This window comes from Ascaphus truei, chromosome 2 (genome assembly GCF_040206685.1).
Source record: "Ascaphus truei isolate aAscTru1 chromosome 2, aAscTru1.hap1, whole genome shotgun sequence".
Lineage (NCBI taxonomy): Eukaryota > Metazoa > Chordata > Amphibia > Anura > Ascaphidae > Ascaphus > Ascaphus truei.
This window is the reverse complement of record NC_134484.1, coordinates 265,939,179-265,960,638: the sequence shown is the minus strand read 5'-3', so window position 1 is coordinate 265,960,638 and position 21,460 is coordinate 265,939,179. Positions and strand designations below refer to the sequence as shown.

Here is a 21,460-nt window from a genome sequence, read left to right as displayed (position 1 = left end):
GCTTCGGTACATTAGAAGCAACTCTGAAACTTAACCTAAGCGTTTTTCGAAGCTACTTTTTGGCTAACTTCTTATAGGAAGGTCTAGGAGCTCTGAAAATGAACGTGCGCGTCTTTCACTCTTCCCGAGGGACTTAGAAGAATTTTGTGATATTTTTTATTAAAATGGTGTATAAGGGTATATAAATAAATATATTTTATGCACTGTATATGAGCTGGCGATTTCTAAGTCTGTGGTTCCGAGAGGGGGTAACCAGGCTCACTAATAAAGGTCAAGCAACTTGGCTGCCAGAATGCCCTGCTTCAGCACAGACCAGTAAGGCATTGTGATAAGCGTATCCCCGGTATAGTCAGGGGTTAATGGGAGTCGTCCCCGTCCCCCCAGTATATGGCCAAAACCATGGACCCGGTATTTGTGGTTCGGACTGTCTCCAACCAGCCATAATGTTGTGAGAGTGAAATTATGTCTAAGGACAGCTTCGATACATTAGATGCAACTCTGAAACTTAACCTAAGCGTTTTTCGAAGCTACTTTTTGGCTAACTTCTTATAGGAAGGTCTAGGAGCTCTCAAAATGAACGTGCGCGTCTTTAACTCTTCCCGAGGGACTTAGAAGAATTTTGTGATATTTTTTATTAAAATGGTGTATAAGGGTATATATATAAATATATTTTATGCACTGTATATTAGCTGGCGATTTCTAAGTCTGTGGTTCCGAGAGGGGGTAACCAGGCTCACTAATAAAAGCCAAGCCAATTGGCTGCCAGAATGCCCTGCTTCAGCACAGACCAGAAAGGCATTGTGATAAGCGTATCCCCGGTATAGTCAGGGGTTAATGGGAGTCGTCCCCGTCCCCCCAGTATACGCCCAGAACCATGGACCCAGTACTTGTGGTTCGGACTGTCTCCAACCAGCCATAATGTTGTGAGAGTGAAATTATGTCTAATTCCAGCTTCGGTACATTAGAAGCAACTCTGAAACTTAACCTAAGCGTTTTTCGAAGCTACTTTTTGGCTAACTTCTTATAGGAAGGTCTAGGAGCTCTGAAAATGAACGTGCGCGTCTTTCACTCTTCCCGAGGGACTTACAAGAATTTTGTGATATTTTTTATTAAAATGGTGTATAAGGGTATATATATATAAATTTATTTTATGCACTGTAAATGAGCTGGCGATTTCTAAGTCTGTGGTTCCGAGAGGGGGTAACCAGGCTCACTAATAAAGGTCAAGCCACTTGGCTGCCAGAATGCCCTGCTTCAGCACAGACCAGTAAGGCATTGTGATAAGCGTATCCCCGGTATAGTCAGGGGTTAATGGGAGTCGTCCCCGTCCCCCCAGTATATGGCCAGAACCATGGACCCGGTATTTGTGGTTCGGACTGTCTCCAACCAGCCATAATGTTGTGAGAGTGAAATTATGTCTAAGTCCAGCTTCGGTACATTAGATGCAACTCTGAGACTTAACCTAAGCGTTTTTCGAAGCTACTTTTTGGCTAACTTCTTATAGGAAGGTCTAGGAGCTCTGAAAATGAACGTGCGCGTCTTTCACTCTTCCCGAGGGACTTAGAAGAATTTTGTGATATTTTTTATTAAAATGGTGTATAAGGGTAGATATATAAATATATTTTATGCACTGTATATGAGCTGGCGATTTCTAAGTCTGTGGTTCCGAGAGGGGGTAACCAGGCTCACTAATAAAGGTCAAGCCACTTGGCTGCCAGAATGCCCTGCTTCAGCACAGACCAGTAAGGCATTGTGATAAGCGTATCCTCGGTATAGTCAGGGGTTAATGGGAGTCGTCCCCGTCCCCCCAGTATATGGCCAGAACCATGGACCCGGTAATTGTGGTTCGGACTGTCTCCAACCAGCCATAATGTTGTGAGAGTGAAATTATGTCTAAGTCCAGCTTTGGTACATTAGATGCAACTCTGAGACTTAACCTAAGCGTTTTTCGAAGCTACTTTTTGGCTAACTTCTTATAGGAAGGTCTAGGAGCTCTGAAAATGAACGTGCGCGTCTTTCACTCTTCCCGAGGGACTTAGAAGAATTTTGTGATATTTTTTATTAAAATGGTGTATAAGGGTATATATATAAATATATTTTATGCACTGTATATGAGCTGGCGATTTCTAAGTCTGTGGTTCCGAGAGGGGGTAACCAGGCTCACTAATAAAGGTCAAGCAACTTGGCTGCCAGAATGCCCTGCTTCAGCACAGACCAGTAAGGCATTGTGATAAGCGTATCCCCGGTATAGTCAGGGGTTAATGGGAGTCGTCCCCGTCCCCCCAGTATACGCCCAGAACCATGGACCCAGTACTTGTGGTTCGGACTGTCTCCAACCAGCCATAATGTTGTGAGAGTGAAATTATGTCTAATTCCAGCTTCGGTACATTAGAAGCAACTCTGAAACTTAACCTAAGCGTTTTTCGAAGCTACTTTTTGGCTAACTTCTTATAGGAAGGTCTAGGAGCTCTGAAAATGAACGTGCGCGTCTTTCACTCTTTCCGAGGGACTTAGAAGAATTTTGTGATATTTTTTATTAAAATGGTGTATAAGGGTATATATATAAATATATTTTATGCACTGTATATGAGCTGGCGATTTCTAAGTCTGTGGTTCCGAGAGGGGGTAACCAGGCTCACTAATAAAGGTCAAGCAACTTGGCTGCCAGAATGCCCTGCTTCAGCACAGACCAGTAAGGCATTGTGATAAGCGTATCCCCGGTATAGTCAGGGGTTAATGGGAGTCGTCCCTGTCCCCCCAGTATATGGCCAGAACCATGGACCCGGTATTTGTGGTTCGGACTGTCTCCAACCAGCCATAATGTTGTGAGAGTGAAATTATGTCTAAGTCCAGCTTCGGTACATTAGAAGCAACTCTGAAACTTAACCTAAGCGTTTTTCGAAGCTACTTTTTGGCTAACTTCTTATAGGAAGTGCTAGGAGCTCTGAAAATGAACGTGCGCGTCTTTCACTCTTCCCGAGGGACTTAGAAGAATTTTGTGATATTTTTTATTAAAATGGTGTATAAGGGTATATAAATAAATATATTTTATGCACTGTATATGAGCTGGCGATTTCTAAGTCTGTGGTTCCGAGAGGGGGTAACCAGGCTCACTAATAAAGGTCAAGCAACTTGGCTGCCAGAATGCCCTGCTTCAGCACAGACCAGTAAGGCATTGTGATAAGCGTATCCCCGGTATAGTCAGGGGTTAATGGGAGTCGTCCCCGTCCCCCCAGTATATGGCCAAAACCATGGACCCGGTATTTGTGGTTCGGACTGTCTCCAACCAGCCATAATGTTGTGAGAGTGAAATTATGTCTAAGGACAGCTTCGGTACATTAGATGCAACTCTGAAACTTAACCTAAGCGTTTTTCGAAGCTACTTTTTGGCTAACTTCTTATAGGAAGGTCTAGGAGCTCTCAAAATGAACGTGCGCGTCTTTAACTCTTCCCGAGGGACTTAGAAGAATTTTGTGATATTTTTTATTAAAATGGTGTATAAGGGTATATATATAAATATATTTTATGCACTGTATATTAGCTGGCGATTTCTAAGTCTGTGGTTCCGAGAGGGGGTAACCAGGCTCACTAATAAAAGCCAAGCCAATTGGCTGCCAGAATGCCCTGCTTCAGCACAGACCAGAAAGGCATTGTGATAAGCGTATCCCCGGTATAGTCAGGGGTTAATGGGAGTCGTCCCCGTCCCCCCAGTATACGCCCAGAACCATGGACCCAGTACTTGTGGTTCGGACTGTCTCCAACCAGCCATAATGTTGTGAGAGTGAAATTATGTCTAATTCCAGCTTCGGTACATTAGAAGCAACTCTGAAACTTAACCTAAGCGTTTTTCGAAGCTACTTTTTGGCTAACTTCTTATAGGAAGGTCTAGGAGCTCTGAAAATGAACGTGCGCGTCTTTCACTCTTCCCGAGGGACTTAGAAGAATTTTGTGATATTTTTTATTAAAATGGTGTATAAGGGTATATATATATAAATTTATTTTATGCACTGTATATGAGCTGGCGATTTCTAAGTCTGTGGTTCCGAGAGGGGGTAACCAGGCTCACTAATAAAGGTCAAGCCACTTGGCTGCCAGAATGCCCTGCTTCAGCACAGACCAGTAAGGCATTGTGATAAGCGTATCCCCGGTATAGTCAGGGGTTAATGGGAGTCGTCCCCGTCCCCCCAGTATATGGCCAGAACCATGGACCCGGTATTTGTGGTTCGGACTGTCTCCAACCAGCCATAATGTTGTGAGAGTGAAATTATGTCTAAGTCCAGCTTCGGTACATTAGATGCAACTCTGAGACTTAACCTAAGCGTTTTTCGAAGCTACTTTTTGGCTAACTTCTTATAGGAAGGTCTAGGAGCTCTGAAAATGAACGTGCGCGTCTTTCACTCTTCCCGAGGGACTTAGAAGAATTTTGTGATATTTTTTATTAAAATGGTGTATAAGGGTATATATATATAAATATATTTTATGCACTGTATATGAGCTGGCGATTTCTAAGTCTGTGGTTCCGAGAGGGGGTAACCAGGCTCACTAATAAAGGTCAAGCCACTTGGCTGCCAGAATGCCCTGCTTCAGCACAGACCAGTAAGGCATTGTGATAAGCGTATCCTCGGTATAGTCAGGGGTTAATGGGAGTCGTCCCCGTCCCCCCAGTATATGGCCAGAACCATGGACCCGGTATTTGTGGTTCGGACTGTCTCCAACCAGCCATAATGTTGTGAGAGTGAAATTATGTCTAAGTCCAGCTTTGGTACATTAGATGCAACTCTGAGACTTAACCTAAGCGTTTTTCGAAGCTACTTTTTGGCTAACTTCTTATAGGAAGGTCTAGGAGCTCTGAAAATGAACGTGCGCGTCTTTCACTCTTCCCGAGGGACTTAGAAGAATTTTGTGATATTTTTTATTAAAATGGTGTATAAGGGTATATATATAAATATATTTTATGCACTGTATATGAGCTGGCGATTTCTAAGTCTGTGGTTCCGAGAGGGGGTAACCAGGCTCACTAATAAAGGTCAAGCAACTTGGCTGCCAGAATGCCCTGCTTCAGCACAGACCAGTAAGGCATTGTGATAAGCGTATCCCCGGTATAGTCAGGGGTTAATGGGAGTCGTCCCCGTCCCCCCAGTATACGCCCAGAACCATGGACCCAGTACTTGTGGTTCGGACTGTCTCCAACCAGCCATAATGTTGTGAGAGTGAAATTATGTCTAATTCCAGCTTCGGTACATTAGAAGCAACTCTGAAACTTAACCTAAGCGTTTTTCGAAGCTACTTTTTGTCTAACTTCTTATAGGAAGGTCTAGGAGCTCTGAAAATGAACGTGCGCGTCTTTCACTCTTTCCGAGGGACTTAGAAGAATTTTGTGATATTTTTTATTAAAATGGTGTATAAGGGTATATATATAAATATATTTTATGCACTGTATATGAGCTGGCGATTTCTAAGTCTGTGGTTCCGAGAGGGGGTAACCAGGCTCACTAATAAAGGTCAAGCAACTTGGCTGCCAGAATGCCCTGCTTCAGCACAGACCAGTAAGGCATTGTGATAAGCGTATCCCCGGTATAGTCAGGGGTTAATGGGAGTCGTCCCTGTCCCCCCAGTATATGGCCAGAACCATGGACCCGGTATTTGTGGTTCGGACTGTCTCCAACCAGCCATAATGTTGTGAGAGTGAAATTATGTCTAAGTCCAGCTTCGGTACATTAGAAGCAACTCTGAAACTTAACCTAAGCGTTTTTCGAAGCTACTTTTTGGCTAACTTCTTATAGGAAGGTCTAGGAGCTCTGAAAATGAACGTGCGCGTCTTTCACTCTTCCCGAGGGACTTAGAAGGATTTTGTGATATTTTTTATTAAAATGGTGTATAAGGGTATATATATATAAATTTATTTTATGCACTGTATATGAGCTGGCGATTTCTAAGTCTGTGGTTCCGAGAGGGGGTAACCAGGCTCACTAATAAAGGTCAAGCCACTTGGCTGCCAGAATGCCCTGCTTCAGCACAGACCAGTAAGGCATTGTGATAAGCGTATCCCCGGTATAGTCAGGGGTTAATGGGAGTCGTCCCCGTCCCCCCAGTATATGGCCAGAACCATGGACCCGGTATTTGTGGTTCGGACTGTCTCCAACCAGCCATAATGTTGTGAGAGTGAAATTATGTCTAAGGACAGCTTCGGTACATTAGATGCAACTCTGAAACTTAACCTAAGCGTTTTTCGAAGCTACTTTTTGGCTAACTTCTTATAGGAAGGTCTAGGAGCTCTCAAAATGAACGTGCGCGTCTTTAACTCTTCCCGAGGGACTTAGAAGAATTTTGTGATATTTTTTATTAAAATGGTGTATAAGGGTATATATATAAATATATTTTATGCACTGTATATGAGCTGGCGATTTCTAAGTCTGTGGTTCCGAGAGGGGGTAACCAGGCTCACTAATAAAAGCCAAGCCAATTGGCTGCCAGAATGCCCTGCTTCAGCACAAACTAGAAAGGCATTGTGATAAGCGTATCCCCGGTATAGTCAGGGGTTAATGGGAGTCGTCCCCGTCCCCCCAGTATACGCCCAGAACCATAAACCCAGTACTTGTGGTTCGGACTGTCTCCAACCAGCCATAATGTTGTGAGAGTGAAATTATGTCTAATTCCAGCTTCGGTACATTAGAAGCAACTCTGAAACTTAACCTAAGCGTTTTTCGAAGCTACTTTTTGGCTAACTTCTTATAGGAAGGTCTAGGAGCTCTGAAAATGAACGTGCGCGTCTTTCACTCTTCCCGAGGGACTTAGAAGAATTTTGTGATATTTTTTATTAAAATGGTGTATAAGGGTATATATATATAAATTTATTTTATGCACTGTATATGAGCTGGCGATTTCTAAGTCTGTGGTTCCGAGAGGGGGTAACCAGGCTCACTAATAAAGGTCAAGCCACTTGGCTGCCAGAATGCCCTGCTTCAGCACAGACCAGTAAGGCATTGTGATAAGCGTATCCCCGGTATAGTCAGGGGTTAATGGGAGTCGTCCCCGTCCCCCCAGTATATGGCCAGAACCATGGACCCGGTATTTGTGGTTCGGACTGTCTCCAACCAGCCATAATGTTGTGAGAGTGAAATTATGTCTAAGGACAGCTTCGGTACATTAGATGCAACTCTGAAACTTAACCTAAGCGTTTTTCGAAGCTACTTTTTGGCTAACTTCTTATAGGAAGGTCTAGGAGCTCTCAAAATGAACGTGCGCGTCTTTAACTCTTCCCGAGGGACTTAGAAGAATTTTGTGATATTTTTTATTAAAATGGTGTATAAGGGTATATATATATAAATATATTTTATGCACTGTATATGAGCTGGCGATTTCTAAGTCTGTGGTTCCGAGAGGGGGTAACCAGGCTCACTAATAAAAGCCAAGCCAATTGGCTGCCAGAATGCCCTGCTTCAGCACAAACTAGAAAGGCATTGTGATAAGCGTATCCCCGGTATAGTCAGGGGTTAATGGGAGTCGTCCCCGTCCCCCCAGTATACGCCCAGAACCATAAACCCAGTACTTGTGGTTCGGACTGTCTCCAACCAGCCATAATGTTGTGAGAGTGAAATTATGTCTAATTCCAGCTTCGGTACATTAGAAGCAACTCTGAAACTTAACCTAAGCGTTTTTCGAAGCTACTTTTTGGCTAACTTCTTATAGGAAGGTCTAGGAGCTCTGAAAATGAACGTGCGCGTCTTTCACTCTTCCCGAGGGACTTAGAAGAATTTTGTGATATTTTTTATTAAAATGGTGTATAAGGGTATATATATATAAATTTATTTTATGCACTGTATATGAGCTGGCGATTTCTAAGTCTGTGGTTCCGAGAGGGGGTAACCAGGCTCACTAATAAAGGTCAAGCCACTTGGCTGCCAGAATGCCCTGCTTCAGCACAGACCAGTAAGGCATTGTGATAAGCGTATCCCCGGTATAGTCAGGGGTTAATGGGAGTCGTCCCCGTCCCCCCAGTATATGGCCAGAACCATGGACCCGGTATTTGTGGTTCGGACTGTCTCCAACCAGCCATAATGTTGTGAGAGTGAAATTATGTCTAAGTCCAGCTTCGGTACATTAGATGCAACTCTGAAACTTAACCTAAGCGTTTTTCGAAGCTACTTTTTGGCTAACTTCTTATAGGAAGGTCTAGGAGCTCTGAAAATGAACGTGCGCGTCTTTCACTCTTCCCGAGGGACTTAGAAGAATTTTGTGATATTTTTTATTAAAATGGTGTATAAGGGTATATATATAAATATATTTTATGCACTGTATATGAGCTGGCGATTTCTAAGTCTGTGGTTCCGAGAGGGGGTAACCAGGCTCACTAATAAAGGTCTAGCCACTTGGCTGCCAGAATGCCCTGCTTCAGCACAGACCAGTAAGGCATTGTGATAAGCGTATCCCCGGTATAGTCAGGGGTTAATGGGAGTCGTCCCCGTCCCCCCAGTATATGGCCAGAACCATGGAACCGGTATTTGTGGTTCGGACTGTCTCCAACCAGCCATAATGTTGTGAGAGTGAAATTATGTCTAAGGACAGCTTCGGTACATTAGATGCAAATCTGAGACTTAACCTAAGCGTTTTTCGAAGCTTCTTTTTGGCTAACTTCTTATAGGAAGGTCTAGGAGCTCAGAAAATGAACGTGCGCGTCTTTCACTCTTCCCGAGGGACTTAGTAGAATTTTGTGATATTTTTTATTAAAATGGTGTATAAGGGTATATATATAAATATATTTTATGCACTGTATATGAGCTGGCGATTTCTAAGTCTGTGGTTCCGAGAGGGGGTAACCAGGCTCACTAATAAAGGTCAAGCAACTTGGCTGCCAGAATGCCCTGCTTCAGCACAGACCAGTAAGGCATTGTGATAAGCGTATCCCCGGTATAGTCAGGGGTTAATGGGAGTCGTCCCCGTCCCCCCAGTATATGGCCAGAACCATGGACCCGGTATTTGTGGTTCGGACTGTTTCCAACCAGCCATAATGTTGTGAGAGTGAAATTATGTCTAAGTCCAGCTTCGGTACATTAGATGCAACTCTGAGACTTAACCTAAGCGGTTTTCGAAGCTACTTTTTGGCTAACTTCTTATAGGAAGGTCTAGGAGCTCTGAAAATGAACGTGCGCGTCTTTCACTCTTCCCGAGGGACTTAGAAGAATTTTGTGATATTTTTTATTAAAATGGTGTATAAGGGTATATATATAAATATATTTTATGCACTGTATATGAGCTGGCGATTTCTAAGTCTGTGGTTCCGAGAGGGGGTAACCAGGCTCACTAATAAAGGTCAAGCAACTTGGCTGCCAGAATGCCCTGCTTCAGCACAGACCAGTAAGGCATTGTGATAAGCGTATCCCCGGTATAGTCAGGGGTTAATGGGAGTCGTCCCCGTCTCCCCAGTATACGCCCAGAACCATGGACCCAGTACTTGTGGTTCGGACTGTCTCCAACCAGCCATAATGTTGTGAGAGTGAAATTATGTCTAATTCCAGCTTCGGTACATTAGAAGCAACTCTGAAACTTAACCTAAGCGTTTTTCGAAGCTACTTTTTGGCTAACTTCTTATAGGAAGGTCTAGGAGCTCTGAAAATGAACGTGCGCGTCTTTCACTCTTCCCGAGGGACTTAGAAGAATTTTGTGATATTTTTTATTAAAATGGTGTATAAGGGTATATATATATAAATTTATTTTATGCACTGTATATGAGCTGGCGATTTCTAAGTCTGTGGTTCCGAGAGGGGGTAACCAGGCTCACTAATAAAGGTCAAGCCACTTGGCTGCCAGAATGCCCTGCTTCAGCACAGACCAGTAAGGCATTGTGATAAGCGTATCCCCGGTATAGTCAGGGGTTAATGGGAGTCGTCCCCGTCCCCCCAGTATATGGCCAGAACCATGGACCCGGTATTTGTGGTTCGGACTGTCTCCAACCAGCCATAATGTTGTGAGAGTGAAATTATGTCTAAGTCCAGCTTCAGTACATTAGATGCAACTCTGAGACTTAACCTAAGCGTTTTTCGAATACTTTTTGGCTAACTTCTTATAGGAAGGTCTAGGAGCTCTGAAAATGAACGTGCGCGTCTTTCACTCTTCCCGAGGGACTTAGGAGAATTTTGTGATATTTTTTATTAAAATGGTGTATAAGGGTATATATATAAATATATTTTATGCACTGTATATGAGCTGGCGATTTCTAAGTCTGTGGTTCCGAGAGGGGGTAACCAGGCTCACTAATAAAGGTCAAGCAACTTGGCTGCCAGAATGCCCTGCTTCAGCACAGACCAGTAAGGCATTGTGATAAGCGTATCCCCGGTATAGTCAGGGGTTAATGGGAGTCGTCCCCGTCCCCCCAGTATACGCCCAGAACCATGGACCCAGTACTTGTGGTTCGGACTGTCTCCAACCAGCCATAATGTTGTGAGAGTGAAATTATGTCTAATTCCAGCTTCGGTACATTAGAAGCAACTCTGAAACTTAACCTAAGCGTTTTTCGAAGCTACTTTTTGGCTAACTTCTTATAGGAAGGTCTAGGAGCTCTGAAAATGAACGTGCGCGTCTTTCACTCTTCCCGAGGGACTTAGAAGAATTTTGTGATATTTTTTATTAAAATGGTGTATAAGGGTATATATATATAAATTTATTTTATGCACTGTATATAAGCTGGCGATTTCTAAGTCTGTGGTTCCGAGAGGGGGTAACCAGGCTCACTAATAAAGGTCAAGCCACTTGGCTGCCAGAATGCCCTGCTTCAGCACAGACCAGTAAGGCATTGTGATAAGCGTATCCCCGGTATAGTCAGGGGTTAATGGGAGTCGTCCCCGTCCCCCCAGTATATGGCCAGAACCATGGACCCGGTATTTGTGGTTCGGACTGTCTCCAACCAGCCATAATGTTGTGAGAGTGAAATTATGTCTAAGTCCAGCTTCGGTACATTAGATGCAACTCTGAGACTTAACCTAAGCGTTTTTCGAAGCTACTTTTTGGCTAACTTCTTATAGGAAGGTCTAGGAGCTCTGAAAATGAACGTGCGCGTCTTTCACTCTTCCCGAGGGACTTAGAAGAATTTTGTGATATTTTTTATTAAAATGGTGTATAAGGGTATATATATATAAATTTATTTTATGCACTGTATATGAGCTGGCGATTTCTAAGTCTGTGGTTCCGAGAGGGGGTAACCAGGCTCACTAATAAAGGTCAAGCCACTTGGCTGCCAGAATGCCCTGCTTCAGCACAGACCAGTAAGGCATTGTGATAAGCGTATCCCCGGTATAGTCAGGGGTTAATGGGAGTCGTCCCCGTCCCCCCAGTATACGCCCAGAACCATGGACCCAGTACTTGTGGTTCGGACTGTCTCCAACCAGCCATAATGTTGTGAGAGTGAAATTATGTCTAATTCCAGCTTCGGTACATTAGAAGCAACTCTGAAACTTAACCTAAGCGTTTTTCGAAGCTACTTTTTGGCTAACTTCTTATAGGAAGGTCTAGGAGCTCTGAAAATGAACGTGCGCGTCTTTCACTCTTCCCGAGGGACTTAGAAGAATTTTGTGATATTTTTTATTAAAATGGTGTATAAGGGTATATATATATAAATTTATTTTATGCACTGTATATGAGCTGGCGATTTCTAAGTCTGTGGTTCCGAGAGGGGGTAACCAGGCTCACTAATAAAGGTCAAGCCACTTGGCTGCCAGAATGCCCTGCTTCAGCACAGACCAGTAAGGCATTGTGATAAGCGTATCCCCGGTATAGTCAGGGGTTAATGGGAGTCGTCCCCGTCCCCCCAGTATACGCCCAGAACCATGGACCCAGTACTTGTGGTTCGGACTGTCTCCAACCAGCCATAATGTTGTGAGAGTGAAATTATGTCTAATTCCAGCTTCGGTACATTAGAAGCAACTCTGAAACTTAACCTAAGCGTTTTTCGAAGCTACTTTTTGGCTAACTTCTTATAGGAAGGTCTAGGAGCTCTGAAAATGAACGTGCGCGTCTTTCACTCTTCCCGAGGGACTTAGAAGAATTTTGTGATATTTTTTATTAAAATGGTGTATAAGGGTATATATATATAAATTTATTTTATGCACTGTATATGAGCTGGCGATTTCTAAGTCTGTGGTTCCGAGAGGGGGTAACCAGGCTCACTAATAAAGGTCAAGCCACTTGGCTGCCAGAATGCCCTGCTTCAGCACAGACCAGTAAGGCATTGTGATAAGCGTATCCTCGGTATAGTCAGGGGTTAATGGGAGTCGTCCCCGTCCCCCCAGTATATGGCCAGAACCATGGACCCGGTATTTGTGGTTCGGACTGTCTCCAACCAGCCATAATGTTGTGAGAGTGAAATTATGTCTAAGTCCAGCTTTGGTACATTAGATGCAACTCTGAGACTTAACCTAAGCGTTTTTCGAAGCTACTTTTTGGCTAACTTCTTATAGGAAGGTCTAGGAGCTCTGAAAATGAACGTGCGCGTCTTTCACTCTTCCCGAGGGACTTAGAAGAATTTTGTGATATTTTTTATTAAAATGGTGTATAAGGGTATATATATAAATATATTTTATGCACTGTATATGAGCTGGCGATTTCTAAGTCTGTGGTTCCGAGAGGGGGTAACCAGGCTCACTAATAAAAGCCAAGCCAATTGGCTGCCAGAATGCCCTGCTTCAGCACAGACCAGAAAGGCATTGTGATAAGCGTATCCCCGGTATAGTCAGGGGTTAATGGGAGTCGTCCCCGTCCCCCCAGTATACGCCCAGAACCATGGACCCAGTACTTGTGGTTCGGACTGTCTCCAACCAGCCATAATGTTGTGAGAGTGAAATTATGTCTAATTCCAGCTTCGGTACATTAGAAGCAACTCTGAAACTTAACCTAAGCGTTTTTCGAAGCTACTTTTTGGCTAACTTCTTATAGGAAGGTCTAGGAGCTCTGAAAATGAACGTGCGCGTCTTTCACTCTTCCCGAGGGACTTAGAAGAATTTTGTGATATTTTTTATTAAAATGGTGTATAAGGGTATATATATATAAATTTATTTTATGCACTGTATATGAGCTGGCGATTTCTAAGTCTGTGGTTCCGAGAGGGGGTAACCAGGCTCACTAATAAAGGTCAAGCCACTTGGCTGCCAGAATGCCCTGCTTCAGCACAGACCAGTAAGGCATTGTGATAAGCGTATCCCCGGTATAGTCAGGGGTTAATGGGAGTCGTCCCCGTCCCCCCAGTATATGGCCAGAACCATGGACCCGGTATTTGTGGTTCGGACTGTCTCCAACCAGCCATAATGTTGTGAGAGTGAAATTATGTCTAAGTCCAGCTTCGGTACATTAGATGCAACTCTGAGACTTAACCTAAGCGTTTTTCGAAGCTACTTTTTGGCTAACTTCTTATAGGAAGGTCTAGGAGCTCTGAAAATGAACGTGCGCGTCTTTCACTCTTCCCGAGGGACTTAGAAGAATTTTGTGATATTTTTTATTAAAATGGTGTATAAGGGTATATATATATAAATTTATTTTATGCACTGTATATGAGCTGGCGATTTCTAAGTCTGTGGTTCCGAGAGGGGGTAACCAGGCTCACTAATAAAGGTCAAGCCACTTGGCTGCCAGAATGCCCTGCTTCAGCACAGACCAGTAAGGCATTGTGATAAGCGTATCCCCGGTATAGTCAGGGGTTAATGGGAGTCGTCCCCGTCCCCCCAGTATATGGCCAGAACCATGGACCCGGTATTTGTGGTTCGGACTGTCTCCAACCAGCCATAATGTTGTGAGAGTGAAATTATGTCTAAGTCCAGCTTCGGTACATTAGATGCAACTCTGAAACTTAACCTAAGCGTTTTTCGAAGCTACTTTTTGGCTAACTTCTTATAGGAAGGTCTAGGAGCTCTGAAAATGAACGTGCGCGTCTTTCACTCTTCCCGAGGGACTTAGAAGAATTTTGTGATATTTTTTATTAAAATGGTGTATAAGGGTATATATATAAATATATTTTATGCACTGTATATGAGCTGGCGATTTCTAAGTCTGTGGTTCCGAGAGGGGGTAACCAGGCTCACTAATAAAGGTCTAGCCACTTGGCTGCCAGAATGCCCTGCTTCAGCACAGACCAGTAAGGCATTGTGATAAGCGTATCCCCGGTATAGTCAGGGGTTAATGGGAGTCGTCCCCGTCCCCCCAGTATATGGCCAGAACCATGGAACCGGTATTTGTGGTTCGGACTGTCTCCAACCAGCCATAATGTTGTGAGAGTGAAATTATGTCTAAGTCCAGCTTCGGTACATTAGATGCAAATCTGAGACTTAACCTAAGCGTTTTTCGAAGCTTCTTTTTGGCTAACTTCTTATAGGAAGGTCTAGGAGCTCAGAAAATGAACGTGCGCGTCTTTCACTCTTCCCGAGGGACTTAGAAGAATTTTGTGATATTTTTTATTAAAATGGTGTATAAGGGTATATATATAAATATATTTTATGCACTGTATATGAGCTGGCGATTTCTAAGTCTGTGGTTCCGAGAGGGGGTAACCAGGCTCACTAATAAAGTTCAAGCAACTTGGCTGCCAGAATGCCCTGCTTCAGCACAGACCAGTAAGGCATTGTGATAAGCGTATCCCCGGTATAGTCAGGGGTTAATGGGAGTCGTCCCCGTCTCCCCAGTATACGCCCAGAACCATGGACCCAGTACTTGTGGTTCGGACTGTCTCCAACCAGCCATAATGTTGTGAGAGTGAAATTATGTCTAATTCCAGCTTCGGTACATTAGAAGCAACTCTGAAACTTAACCTAAGCGTTTTTCGAAGCTACTTTTTGGCTAACTTCTTATAGGAAGGTCTAGGAGCTCTGAAAATGAACGTGCGCGTCTTTCACTCTTCCCGAGGGACTTAGAAGAATTTTGTGATATTTTTTATTAAAATGGTGTATAAGGGTATATATATATAAATTTATTTTATGCACTGTATATGAGCTGGCGATTTCTAAGTCTGTGGTTCCGAGAGGGGGTAACCAGGCTCACTAATAAAGGTCAAGCAACTTGGCTGCCAGAATGCCCTGCTTCAGCACAGACCAGTAAGGCATTGTGATAAGCGTATCCCCGGTATAGTCAGGGGTTAATGGGAGTCGTCCCCGTCTCCCCAGTATACGCCCAGAACCATGGACCCAGTACTTGTGGTTCGGACTGTCTCCAACCAGCCATAATGTTGTGAGAGTGAAATTATGTCTAATTCCAGCTTCGGTACATTAGAAGCAACTCTGAAACTTAACCTAAGCGTTTTTCGAAGCTACTTTTTGGCTAACTTCTTATAGGAAGGTCTAGGAGCTCTGAAAATGAACGTGCGCGTCTTTCACTCTTCCCGAGGGACTTAGAAGAATTTTGTGATATTTTTTATTAAAATGGTGTATAAGGGTATATATATATAAATTTATTTTATGCACTGTATATGAGCTGGCGATTTCTAAGTCTGTGGTTCCGAGAGGGGGTAACCAGGCTCACTAATAAAGGTCAAGCCACTTGGCTGCCAGAATGCCCTGCTTCAGCACAGACCAGTAAGGCATTGTGATAAGCGTATCCCCGGTATAGTCAGGGGTTAATGGGAGTCGTCCCCGTCCCCCCAGTATATGGCCAGAACCATGGACCCGGTATTTGTGGTTCGGACTGTCTCCAACCAGCCATAATGTTGTGAGAGTGAAATTATGTCTAAGTCCAGCTTCAGTACATTAGATGCAACTCTGAGACTTAACCTAAGCGTTTTTCGAAGCTACTTTTTGGCTAACTTCTTATAGGAAGGTCTAGGAGCTCTGAAAATGAACGTGCGCGTCTTTCACTCTTCCCGAGGGACTTAGGAGAATTTTGTGATATTTTTTATTAAAATGGTGTATAAGGGTATATATATAAATATATTTTATGCACTGTATATGAGCTGGCGATTTCTAAGTCTGTGGTTCCGAGAGGGGGTAACCAGGCTCACTAATAAAGGTCAAGCAACTTGGCTGCCAGAATGCCCTGCTTCAGCACAGACCAGTAAGGCATTGTGATAAGCGTATCCCCGGTATAGTCAGGGGTTAATGGGAGTCGTCCCCGTCCCCCCAGTATACGCCCAGAACCATGGACCCAGTACTTGTGGTTCGGACTGTCTCCAACCAGCCATAATGTTGTGAGAGTGAAATTATGTCTAATTCCAGCTTCGGTACATTAGAAGCAACTCTGAAACTTAACCTAAGCGTTTTTCGAAGCTACTTTTTGGCTAACTTCTTATAGGAAGGTCTAGGAGCTCTGAAAATGAACGTGCGCGTCTTTCACTCTTCCCGAGGGACTTAGAAGAATTTTGTGATATTTTTTATTAAAATGGTGTATAAGGGTATATATATATAAATTTATTTTATGCACTGTATATGAGCTGGCGATTTCTAAGTCTGTGGTTCCGAGAGGGGGTAACCAGGCTCACTAATAAAGGTCAAGCCACTTGGCTGCCAGAATGCCCTGCTTCAGCACAGACCAGTAAGGCATTGTGATAAGCGTATCCCCGGTATAGTCAGGGGTTAATGGGAGTCGTCCCCGTCCCCCCAGTATATGGCCAGAACCATGGACCCGGTATTTGTGGTTCGGACTGTCTCCAACCAGCCATAATGTTGTGAGAGTGAAATTATGTCTAAGTCCAGCTTCGGTACATTAGATGCAACTCTGAGACTTAACCTAAGCGTTTTTCGAAGCTACTTTTTGGCTAACTTCTTATAGGAAGGTCTAGGAGCTCTGAAAATGAACGTGCGCGTCTTTCACTCTTCCCGAGGGACTTAGAAGAATTTTGTGATATTTTTTATTAAAATGGTGTATAAGGGTATATATATATAAATTTATTTTATGCACTGTATATGAGCTGGCGATTTCTAAGTCTGTGGTTCCGAGAGGGGGTAACCAGGCTCACTAATAAAGGTCAAGCCACTTGGCTGCCAGAATGCCCTGCTTCAGCACAGACCAGTAAGGCATTGTGATAAGCGTATCCCCGGTATAGTCAGGGGTTAATGGGAGTCGTCCCCGTCCCCCCAGTATACGCCCAGAACCATGGACCCAGTACTTGTGGTTCGGACTGTCTCCAACCAGCCATAATGTTGTGAGAGTGAAATTATGTCTAATTCCAGCTTCGGTACATTAGAAGCAACTCTGAAACTTAACCTAAGCGTTTTTCGAAGCTACTTTTTGGCTAACTTCTTATAGGAAGGTCTAGGAGCTCTGAAAATGAACGTGCGCGTCTTTCACTCTTCCCGAGGGACTTAGAAGAATTTTGTGATATTTTTTATTAAAATGGTGTATAAGGGTATATATATATAAATTTATTTTATGCACTGTATATGAGCTGGCGATTTCTAAGTCTGTGGTTCCGAGAGGGGGTAACCAGGCTCACTAATAAAGGTCAAGCCACTTGGCTGCCAGAATGCCCTGCTTCAGCACAGACCAGTAAGGCATTGTGATAAGCGTATCCCCGGTATAGTCAGGGGTTAATGGGAGTCGTCCCCGTCCCCCCAGTATATGGCCAGAACCATGGACCCGGTATTTGTGGTTCGGACTGTCTCCAACCAGCCATAACGTTGTGAGAGTGAAATTATGTCTAAGTCCAGCTTCAGTACATTAGATGCAACTCTGAGACTTAACCTAAGCGTTTTTCGAAGCTACTTTTTGGCTAACTTCTTATAGGAAGGTCTAGGAGCTCTGAAAATGAACGTGCGCGTCTTTCACTCTTCCCGAGGGACTTAGGAGAATTTTGTGATATTTTTTATTAAAATGGTGTATAAGGGTATATATATAAATATATTTTATTCACTGTATATGAGCTGGCGATTTCTAAGTCTGTGGTTCCGAGAGGGGGTAACCAGGCTCACTAATAAAGGTCAAGCAACTTGGCTGCCAGAATGCCCTGCTTCAGCACAGACCAGTAAGGCATTGTGATAAGCGTATCCCCGGTATAGTCAGGGGTTAATGGGAGTCGTCCCCGTCCCCCCAGTATACGCCCAGAACCATGGACCCAGTACTTGTGGTTCGGACTGTCTCCAACCAGCCATAATGTTGTGAGAGTGAAATTATGTCTAATTCCAGCTTCGGTAAGTAGTAGGGAGGCATACATTATGTCAAACTTTTTTTGACAGGTACCACGCCCCCTTTTCCCCTAAGCCCCGCCCCTTTTGGCCTTAAACCCGCCCTATGTCCCGCCCCTTCCGTATCCGGTCCCGCCCCATCCGTATCCGGCCCCGCCCCCTGCGCATTTTAGGTTGCCGCCCCCTGCGCCAAAAAAACGCGGTTGACGCCCCCTACGCCAAAAAAACGCAGTTGACGCCCCCTACGCCAAAAAAACGCAGTTGACGCCCCCTAAGCCAAAAAACCGCGGTTGACATCCCCCAGACTCCATTTTTTATTATGATGTGCATTTTTTATTCTTTTTTGTGATTGGTGCGTACTGTTGACGTAGATTGGAGGGGGCGTATACATACGCGGGGCATGTCCGGGCATGTTTATAGGCTTTTGGGGCATGCCCGAACATGTTTTTTTCATACTGGGGCATGTCTGGACATGTTTATTCTGAAATAACGCCGTGCGCATGTCAGAAAAGTTCAAATGACGTTGAAAAGAGGGCGTAGCATTTTTTTTTAAATTCAGACAGAATACGGCTTTAAGAGGCTAAACCCTCAAGTGTCAGGGTGGCCGAGTGGTTTAAGGCGTTGGACTTAAGATCCAATGGACGTATGTCCACGTGGGTTTGAATCCCACCCCAGACATAATATTTTTATATATTTTTTTTTTATTTGTATATATATTTTTTATTTGTATAGAGACGGTACAGGGATTAGCCGCAACAGTCGGGGGTTACATATAAATAAAAAGCACAATTGTATGAGTCAAAAATTGCTTATTTTATTTTTTAAAAGATAACACAGTTTTCACCAGGAAATAATTACAAGACGTATTTACAAGTAAAAAAGTAAAACGGCTGTTAAGGCCTTAATAGACTAAAATCATCTAGAGGCGTTGAGTTAGTACGATACATAGTATAGAGGGACAGCAATACAATGTCTTATTTTACAGAGGGAAAAAAAAAAAAAAATTAAACAGCTTATTTACAGTTTCAACCAGTCAGCCGACGGCAATAATAGACTATCCCTCCTCTTGTTTAGTAAATACCCCGGTGGTGATGTTAAGCCAGGGGCACTTAAAGAACTGTAACGCAAATCAGAGGTTCTTTTCTGCGGAGTTAAAAGGGATGATGAAGGAGGGTTCGTTGTATCGGGGGGCAGTATTTTTAAGCGATCCAGGCTTTCTCTATTTGTTGCATTACCCACAACCGATGAGGGGATATTCAGTTCAGCCATCGCAGCCAGAAAAGGGCTCCAACCCTGTGGTATTTTACGCTTTGTAACAGTGTGACTTTGTGTAACACCGCGTACCAAATCCAGTAAATTAGAGCCCGGTATAACCTGTTTTTTATAAATAAACTCCCCTTTGTCATTCCAGCTTGTAATATGTTTAGCCTGAAACATTTTACTGAGCAATAACTCTGCATTTTTCTTGAAGCGGACATTCACGTTAGTAACAACCTCACGAATCAAATTGTCAGGCGTATCTGATGATGCAATATCCTGGAAATGTAAAGGGTGAGAGGCTGTTTCATTAGTGGGCATTAAAAGGGTTAGGCGGTTCTTCTCCCCGTCGCTCTGTTTAGCATGCACCAAGTATTTCTGCAGTACAGTAGTGTATCTTTTTATCTTTTCATCCTCTGATAAATTATGGCTATTTAAGATCGCATTAATGTCTGTATCTAGGCGATGCATGGCAACTTCACGTATGTCGCCCACTCGTTGTGGGGGGCGCTGTAAACGATCCATATCTTGTTTGGGGACCAGGTACATTTTCTCAGCATATTCCATTAGCGGTTAGTGAGAAGGCCAGTCAGCAGCGGTATAGCAAAATCCAAAAGAGAGCCAATAAAGCCGCCGGACTGCTTCACCAGGCGTTTCTTTTTTACAATTGTAAATTTTTTGTCGCTCAGCTTTTTTATAATTTTACGCCATTTTTTAAGTATGCCAATTTGCCGTTTTGATAAAGGTATTTTACCTTTTAGAGCATTGAGGGCTATCTCGCATATGGCGGTGACTAAATCATTAGATGCTGAACACAGAATAACTTTTCTTTGCTTTGGTGAAGCCCTTATTAATGCTTTTAAAGTATGCCAATTGCGGCGTAGTCGGTTAGACATGTTTACAACGGCGGAGCGACTACAAGTAATGACAATTTACAGATAGTTATCTCTTTTTAGAAACGCTTTTTTTTTTTAAAACATAAACTGTGGGGTTGTCAGGCGGAAAGATACCGGTTCTTAAGCGGTACTCATCAGGGGTCGTGGCTCTTAAATCTACTAACAAAAAACCATAGGGGGACCGTGTGGCATCTTCAAATGCCTCTAAAAAGAATTGTGATTTACCAGGATACATTTGACGAGCTAAGGTGTTAATTTGTAATTTATCCCTTGGATTTTTAAAAAGAACCATATATTTAGTGTTTAAATTTATGGTTCTGCTTTTTTTACCCTGGCAAAAAACATTTTGTACGAGGTACATGATACTGAGGTTTCTGTGATGCACATACTTGGTGAATGCTTTTTCAATTTCAGAGCTCTCACTGGCTGCTTCCATCAAGTCATCAACGATTGTCAAATTCACTTTACCAGGGGGAAAAAGAGCATCGTCATTAAATGTAGCGGGTATACCCTCAATAAATCTAATGTGGGGCATAGTGCTTAACAGTTCATCATAAAGATATTGCCAGCATGCATAAAACCATACGATATTATCAGGTCGGTGCGACAAGTGAGTGCTAGAATGTTGCAAAAGCTGTTTAACAAAATAGCTTTTCCCTGAATTTGACGGCCCGGCTAAAATACACGAGAAAGGATGTTGAAGCCTGATATCCATTACAGATTTATAATTAGTAATCAAAGGGTAGGGTTGTGAAGTCGTTGGTCAGCTGTCGTTTCGTGTACACACACTTTTGTGTTTTCTGTAGAGGACGAGTCTCAATCTGCCAGTAACGTTTATTTCGGACAATCCCAGCCTGTTGTACCACAATCTTTTTCTGGTCTTCAGGATCAGAGTGTAAGGGGTAGTCCAGGACAATATCTTTTAAAGTGTCAAAGTTAATCAATTCAGCGTTTGCAGCGTTCAGTGTTATACCTTTAACTTTTAGACACGTTTTACCAGTAGAAAGCTTGTAACCGTAAGTCTTGGGACCGGCGGAAACAAATTCTGTAATGTGTGTACCATTCGGTAGTTCACTAGTCAGCTCCCCTAAGTAGTCACCCAGAGGCGGATTCCAGTCACCTGTTTTGCTAACAAAAATGACAGAGTCAGTGTCATGGTAGAGACACCGCTCTTGTAGCTTGTCCAAAACATTGTACAGTTCAAGACGGGCATAGGCCGTC

General features: G+C 43.4%; 1 non-coding gene across 1 annotated transcript; it reads left to right on the top strand.

Annotated features, from left to right (window-relative positions):
- Window positions 1-18,680: 18,680 nt before the first annotated feature.
- Window positions 18,681-18,764, top strand: TRNAL-UAA (transfer RNA leucine (anticodon UAA)). The gene has a single exon. It is a non-coding gene; the product is annotated as a tRNA-Leu (tRNA).
- Window positions 18,765-21,460: the final 2,696 nt, after the last annotated feature.